The following is a 7,583-nucleotide window of genomic DNA, read 5'->3' as shown; positions in this document are numbered from 1 at the left end:
CCTGATGTAAATGACGAGTTGATGGGTGCAGCACAGCAACATGGCACAAGTATACATATGTAACAAACCTGCACGTTATGCACATGTACCCTACAACTTAAAGTATAATAATAATGAATAAATTAAAAAAAAAAAAAAGAAACCCCATCTCTACTAAAAAATACAAAAAACTAGCCGGGCGAGGTGGCGGGCGCCTGTAGTCCCAGCTACTCGGGAGGCTGAGCCAGGAGAATGGCGGGAACCCGGGAGGCGGAGCTTGCAGTGAGCTGAGATCCGGCCACAGCACTCCAGCCTGGGCGACAGAGCGAGACTCCGTCTCAAAAAAAAAAAAAAAAGAAATATTGTCTAAAGTTAACTTTTATTTAATGCTGATTGTTGCTTGATGTAAATTGCAAAGCAAGAAGGAAGAAAGGAAGCAAAAATGGAGAAGGAGGCAGAGAGAGGGGGAAAAAGAATTATCAAACCAAGCAAATACAAATGAAAATATATACTAGAACTACTGTGCTATGAGCAGGATCTTAAAAAATTATCATAAAGCATTATGAGTTGTGAAAGATTTTTTAAGTGGGCATTTTTTTTTGTTACATGAATAAGTTCTTTAGTGGTGATTTCTGAGATTTTGGTGCACCCATCACCTGAGCAGTGTACACTGTACCCAATGTGTAGTCTTTTATCCCTCACCCCCCTCCCACTATTTCCCGAGTCCCCAGAGTCCAATTTATCATTCTTATTCCTTTGTGTTCTCATAGCTTCATGTAACTAACTTAACAAATCTCTTACTATGAACCATCTGCTGTGTCTCTAACATTACTTTTTTCACAAGTCATCTTATTTATTTATTTGTTTGCTGTGAAGCTCCTCATAAGAAGATATTATTTGCTTAAAGATGTTTCACAAAATGTTGGTCCTCTTTGTTTGATCTTGTATAGAATGCAGGAAATATTCATAATTAAAGCCAACATATGGGGATGGCAGGTGGTCATTTCCCACAATAATGGCTGTGATATGAGTTAATTTCAAATTCTAAATTAAAAAGCAATGAGTTCCAAAATGCATAATCCATGCAAGGAAAACAGCACTTTGAGGACTATGCCCATCACTTATTAACTGTTTCAAAAGAATGACCCTTTAACAATCAAAGCTTTGTTAACCAAATTTCATAATATATGCCAGTATTCAAAGCACAGTGATTCTGACATCTATCAACTCCCTAATAAGCAAGTAGGGGAAGAAAAAGTCAATTACTTTTTGTGAAATGTTTTAAATGAAACTATGTGGTTCACTAACACTAGTTTTAAAAATTCATTTAAATCTCTGATGACAGGATGTGCCCCTCCAGCCTATTTCATGGGCAACTTTAAAAACGGTATTCCATTGTTTCAAACAAGACTAGGAAATTGTATCAGCCATATGTCATTTCCCACGCCAAGGAAATAAGGAGATTGCCTTCTCTAAGCCTGATTACCCTAAGAAGTCATTCTCAAAGTTATAACAAATCTTTTAGTTATACTTCTTCCCATTATTATAAAAATGAATGATGAAAACAAATCTCTAATGTTTCTTATGACTAACAGACTTAACCAAGTTTTGGTTTTCCATGTCAACACAACCAAATAATCCTTAAGTATTAATAAATGGAACAAAATTAAAGATATTTTGAAAATATATGAAAATTTATGATGATTCTATCTTGAAGAGATAATGTCATTTACTAGAAGAGAATGGTGAGAAGAAAGAAATACTAGTTCTCTTTTTTTCTCACTATAATTCTTAATATTGAAATGTTTTACAATTAGCATGAATTTCCCTACTACTGGTCCTTAAGAAGTTAATATTGATAAATATCTAGTACCTCAGTATAAAATAAAAATCTTACAACAACTCATTTTTGATTGAAAGTCAAATAACAAAAAATTGATAAGCTCCCTGTGAAGATTTTTACAGAGATTTCCAGTTGGAATTTGGATGTTAGCCAGATGTACAAAACAAGGGGTTGACAATTACCAAGCAACAGTTGAATAAGTATAACCAGTTGGCAGTTTCTGTTTACCAATGTATTGATGCCCTAATTCTGTACATTTGTAGGATGTATTTGCATTGCCAAGAAGGAGACTAATGGCTCCAAATGTGTTACACTATGGCTTTTGTTCTTGTTCTGTCAATAACAAATTTTATGCACTTAAACAACTCTGGTTAGTTCTCTGAGTATTAATTTTTGTCTGGATTATATTAGGACTAATGTTCTATGATTTTATGATTCTGTGAATCTATCCTATCAGGATTCTTAAGGTCAACAAAATTACATTAATGGCCATGTGTGTTAAAGGTATTATATTTATGTTTTCACACACACACACAAACACGCACACACGCACACAAATATGCCTTGAAATTTTAGATTAGGATTAAATTGTGAAGGGTATTACCTGCTGGGTCAGATTAAAGATATGTTCTGTAAATGGTGGGGACAGATATAAAAGCTTTTTAAGCACAGGGGTAAGGTATTATATTTAGGCTTAAAAACATGGCTACAACGTAGAGGGTAGATTTAAAGGATAAGTCAGGAAAAGCTAAGAGATCTGACGGGGCCTTACTTTACAGTGGTGATAATGAAATGGTAATGTGGGAAAGGAGACAAAAACCACTGGTAAAATATTTTGGGAATAAATGTTAAAAACCTTAATGATCAAGTGGATATAATTGGATTTAGATGAAGGACAAGAAGAGATCAAGCTCATGTGAAGTCAATACACAGGGTAAGAAGTGGCAAGGGTAGCTTTTTAGAGTTTTATAACAAAATACATGGTATTGAATATCATTGCCCACTTCAAATATATATGGAGAGCAAGAAAAACATTAAAATGAAAATAATTTTGAAGACCACAACCTATAAGCATAGACAGAGAGTGAATGACTTACAAAAACACTGTAAAGAATGAACCAGAAGAGAAGGAACTGGGTGAAATCAATGAAAACCAACAGAATAAGTAGTATTTAATTAAAAAAAAATATAGTCAATGTTGTCAAACAATACAGATATAAAAATACAGACCTGGAAAGGCTCTACTGGATGGATTAAATAATGAGGTCATCAGTGGCACTGATCGGTGTGATCCCAGTGGAGTGGTAGTGGCTTAAGTGTGAAGGAAGTTAATGGGAATATAGGAATAAGAGGTGCAGAAACAGGTGGCAACTACTGACTCTTTCTTTGAGGTTCTGATGTAAAAATGAGGAAGGGTTTATGAAGTAGGAGTGGTGATAGATGAGAAAGCAGTCATGGGAACAAGTAGAAAACAGAGGTAATTTTTTATATGTAGGAAAGACGTTGGGATCCTTAAATGCTTTATTAAGAAATCAGCAGTAAGAAAAAAGTTAAATACATCAGAGAGAGCACCAATGTTAATAATATCCTCGTAGGAATGGAAGGGTGTAGGTTGATGAGCACAGATGGAAGGATTCTTTTTTTAATGAGAGGGAATACTGCTCCCCTAGGAGACTGTCTCTTGGAAATATCAAAGATAGCCCTTTAACCAGGCTTCTCAATATACTCTTCTGTGATAACCAAATCCCTAGAGGTACCAGAATTCAAGTTTCAAATTCAAATGAAAAAATTTAATGAACAAAAGTAAGTCAAGTTTTTTTTAAGATTCTCTTTAAGATCATGTGCTAACCTAGTGCCTGTCTTTATTGGGATGTCTCTTTCAAATCAGAATATTCTTGAGTGACCAATCACTTATATAGATAGTTCTGAACACAAGCCAAGCACAGCAGTACATACATGAGCTGTTCTGACCTTTCTCTTGTGTTTCTGTAGGGTATTACCCTTTGCCATATGGAGGTTATCTTACATTCCCCATGCCAAAATCAATCAAAACTAATGCACCACCAAACCCAGTCACTGAATTTACACAGGTAAATCATTCTCTTAATCATCTATACTAGACAGGATGCAGAAGTCCTTAATTCTGCAAGCGCTTTCTATGTCCCTTGATACTTTTGATGAAATAGAAAAAATATTTAATGCATTAATTCCTATCACTTGTGCTGTAAAACTTCAGGTTTTGGTGGGTCTAAAACTGAGAATCTGCGGGGATCTTTAAGAGAATATGTAGATTTGTAAAACAATTTGTAAAATATATTTGAATATGTGAATTTGTAAACTCAAAAGTATGTGCAGGGCTCATTAAAGGGACAGATTAATTGAGAAACAGTGAAGATTAAGCTTCGTTAGCTTACTGTTGAAACTGTCTAAAACCAAAGTAATTTTAAGTTATATTGTAGAAGATGTGGTATTATCATGTAGGTTTATTCGTGAAGTTCACAGAACACTACAAGCACACAAACCCACTTGGATGGCTAGAAAGAGTACTATTTTCTATCTCATATTCCTCTGATGCCTGAAATAAGCTTCCATTACCAAAGTGATTATGGAAAATGTGTGAGTGTCAGTTTCTTGTGGTGTGGTGGATATTTCACCTAGATCATATTTCAGAACTCACCTTTGATATGCTCCTTTCCAAATTTAATCACTCATTTATTATATTAAATTTGCTTTCATTTTTCCTCTTGATTTCGTTTTTTTTCTCTGCATTTTCACCACCATTTATCTTCAATGTAGGCTTCACCTCCCCATTTGGTTTTCTGTCTGAAGTCCTTCACTTCAAGCTGCTACCTCACTGACCCTGTAACTTGTACTACACAAAACTTCTTAATATCCTGTTTCTTAGGCATTGCATCTTTCTTCCAAAAATCTTCAGTGGTTCCTCAACACAAACAAAATGAGATCCAGATAAACCAGCAATCAGGGTCTGTCACAATCAAAGTCCTTCACTTACTCTCATTTATTCTTATTTACTATTACTTTTCTATGTGACACTACACTTTAGACAAATTGGTTTATTGGTTGTCTCACATTCGATTTAATACATAGACTTTTATGCATGCTTTTTTCCCATGTGGAATATTCTCAGCACTTTTACCCCATCTATCAAGTCATTATCTGTTCTACATAAGCAGTTTCAAAGGTTACACAAATCTTTTTAAATTTTAGTAAGCACTTCCTCTTTTGTAATTGCCTAATCGCTCTCATGATGCTCAGCGTCTTCTTACTATCATATTTATCTTTTCTGATTTGCTTCCTATTGTTTCATAACACCACAAACCCTTTGAGGTTAGAAGACATTTAGACAGTTTTTGTTTTGTTTCTCTGAACACATGGTATATTGCTCAGTGTTTAGAAGTACATAAATAATTGTTGGTAAGGATTTTAATTCTTCATAGAAGAAGTGTGGTATGATGAGAAAATACCTTCTATTCCCATTGATTTTATAACTTGCAGTAGAATAAATTTCCCAAGATGTTTCTTTATAGGCATTGCATTCTTGTTCCCAAACCCTTCAGTTGTCCCTCAACACATACAAAATAAGATTCAAATAAACTGGCAACTACGGTCTAACACAATCTAAGTCCTACTGTTACCTTTATTTACTACTACTTTGCATCAAACTAATTACAACCCAATTAGTACATAAAACCTCGACTTTATTCTTTTCTAATGCCACTTGCAGAAAAAAAAAATGTGTCTGTCAGGTCAAACAAACTGCTTCTTTTTTCAATACAGAAAATGACAGGTGAATTTTTATGCACATCTTCAAGATAAGCTCTGGAAAATAAGAGACTAACTGGAGTGGTAACACCTGATTTTAAAAATTATTTAGACAGAGAAGTAATATGTAGAATCCTTTGGATTCCTAAATTAACAGGGAGTGATGTATAAGTATTTCATTGACAATTATTATCAAATCCTGATAAAAGTTCCCTTGCATGGGCTATTACAAAATACACTTTTAAAAATGCTATAACTGTCTGTACAGTTAGGCATTTTCTCTCTATTTTTATTATTTTGTTTCTGTCAATGTCATTGCTTTACCCAAGGCCTAATACTTACAAATACATTTTGCTAATTCAATGTAATTGAATACAACAAATAAAAATTTAAATTAAATGAAAGTAATATAATCTTCATACACATCTAAGATTTTTATTGTTCTTGATTAAAACAAGATCTCAATAGTCAAAGCCTTCTAAAAACAGTGTCAATCTTATGTATAAGCAAATCACTTTTTCATGTTATACTGAGCATTATATAGTGATCTGCTATTGTTAAAGCTTTGGTAAAATTTAGATACACTTTTAGCACAATTTTTCTTTTTTTTTTTCCAGCTGTAATTTCACTAGGAATATGCCACGACTCTTTATAATACTTAAGTCTAGCCTTACTGCTGTACCTAGATGTTCCTAAAATACTCTCTATAATAAAAGAAGTTAATGTTGTCCTAACTCTTCATTAAAAACTCTAGAATCTTACAAAAATTATTTAACAATATATGAGAGCCAAACACGAAAATATTTCAGAGAATGTTCTAACCATTTATCCACAAAGCAGGTACCATGTATTTTCCCATTCATTCTCTGAGGATTCTCAAATTTATTTATCCACCTAATATCCTTCCCCTGATTTCTGGTCACATATATTCAATTGCCTCTTTTATAGTTTGTAGTAAGCATCTCAAACTGAGCATTTGCAAAGCTCAACTCCTCGATCCCTGCTCCCACCCCATACTCCCTACTTTATTTTTCTTTTTTATCTCAGTCAAAGGTAACTATATTCTTCTAATTTTCACACCAAAATCTGAAAGTCACCGTAGATTCCTCTTGCTTTCACATTACGCATCAAACTTCGTTAGCAAATTCTGTCCCTACTATTTCAAAATTCATGCAGTACTTGACAACTTCCCACATGTCCACCATTAATCCACTGGCCCTAGACGCCACCATCTTAGGAGGTGCATCTGGAGGTTTTTATTTTGATGCTGAATTTTCATGAGTGCTTTTCTGTATTACACATCAGGTTGTATTATGGATAAACTGTTTCTATGACTAATTTAATGTTACAAAAGATGAATAATAAGTGTAATAAAAAGGATACTAATACATATCTACTTGGTTGCTCTACATTTTACCCTGCTGCTCCTGTGCACCAGTTATTTCCCATCATATCACTCATTTATATTAGCTTTATATGGATTTTTTAATGTACAAATTCATTGGCATTATTTAAAACTTCATTAGATGTATGTAAGTTTATTATTTTAGATCACACTTAGGAGCACATTGTAGATTAATTTCTCTGTTGAGCTTGTTTTTGTAGTTCTAAACACTACAAAGCTACATTATGCAAACAGATTTATTTTCAAGTCAGACGAAGTGCTAACTGCAGGAAGCAGGGATATATCACGCTACCACAATTCAGAATGTGTGACCACAGGGATGTGAAGTCCAGAGGGATGATTCCCAGGGAGTCCTGACAGCATGGCACCTCTCCATTATCCATGAGCCACAACTAGGCACCCTCCAATACAGTCCGATCTCAGTCTTTTAGTGGAGGAGCAGAACTGGGGTCTTCCTTGGATACTCTATCTCAACCCTGTAGGTAGTAGCTCCTCCTTATACATGCAATTTCTGTGTTCTTTAAGTTCATCTTAAATCTTACCGACAAATCCCCATTTCTCTAATCCCATGTT

Source organism: Macaca fascicularis, chromosome 3, assembly GCF_037993035.2.
Source record: "Macaca fascicularis isolate 582-1 chromosome 3, T2T-MFA8v1.1".
Classification (NCBI taxonomy): domain Eukaryota; kingdom Metazoa; phylum Chordata; class Mammalia; order Primates; family Cercopithecidae; genus Macaca; species Macaca fascicularis.
This window is presented reverse-complemented; position numbering follows the sequence as displayed.